Here is a 1,264-nt window from a genome sequence, read left to right on the forward strand (position 1 = left end):
GTATCCTTCATCTGTAAATAGCGAAGGCTGTTGTGCTAGCATTAGTGCCAATGCTATGTATCCTTCGTCTGTAAATAGCAAAGGCTGTTGTGCTAGCATTAGTGCCAAGGCTATGTATCCTTCATCTGTGAATAGCAAAGGCTGTTGAGTAGCATTAGTGCCAAGACTATGTATCCTTCGTCTGTAAATAGCGAGGGCTGTTGTGCTAGCATTAGTGCCAAGGCTATGTATCCTTCGTCTGTAAATAGCGAAAGCTGTTGTGCTAGCATTAGTGTCAAGGCTGTGTATCCTTCGTCTGTAAATAGCGAAGGCTGTTGTGCTGGCATTAGTGTCAAGGCTATGTATCCTTCATCTGTAAATAGCAAAGGCTGTTGTGCTAGCATTAGTGCCAAGGCTATGTATCCTTCGTCTGTAAATAGCGAGGGCTGTTGTGCTAGCATTAATGAATCTCCTCATCAAAAAGGTTATAGCACTATTGTCACTCCGAATGAAAAAAATATATTATTATCGAAGCAGGTACATGTAAGCTAACAACGTAAGAATAGCTACAAATCATATGATACTTTAATTGACTTGCACACATTTACGATTACCGTTTATAAAAGGAACTCAAGCTAAATGATAAAATACATACGAATACAATAATATATCTCTCAAAATTATCTCATAAAAAACATAATATAAAGATAGCACACTGCATTACTTCAGGACCAAGGAACAATTTGTTAATCTTCATTCACAACATTATACTTTATGAAATGTAGCATGAATAAACATAATTGAAATATAAATGATTTGACTTTGTCGTCGTTTATGCAAATGGTAATCATGACACCTTAGTAAACCTCCCTTCTATGGTGCAATTACCGTAACATGTATTAGGAATCACTTTCCCCGTATTCCCAACGTATTTGCATTCTAAACAACTACAAACAAACAAAACAATAATAATTACGTGAAACTCAACATTGCTCATTAAAATGCCAATGCCGATTGATTTTCCAAATCCTCAGATTATCACCCAAAACGCTTTATTTACAAAAAAGCCGTCTTTTGTCGGAATCTGATGAGGCAACAGGTAACATTAAAACGTGTTGGACCACAATCAAACAAACACCATATTAAAAGTTATAATAAAAACACATAATAGATTTACAAAATTTGAATTATCCTTTCATTCAATCATATTCACACGTACACAATTTTCCAGGCTGGCTGTCTTTCGTAACAAAATCGACATTCAAACTTTCATCCCCCTCCCCCC

This window comes from Mizuhopecten yessoensis, unplaced genomic scaffold, assembly GCF_002113885.1.
Source record: "Mizuhopecten yessoensis strain PY_sf001 unplaced genomic scaffold, ASM211388v2 scaffold6135_1, whole genome shotgun sequence".
Lineage (NCBI taxonomy): Eukaryota > Metazoa > Mollusca > Bivalvia > Pectinida > Pectinidae > Mizuhopecten > Mizuhopecten yessoensis.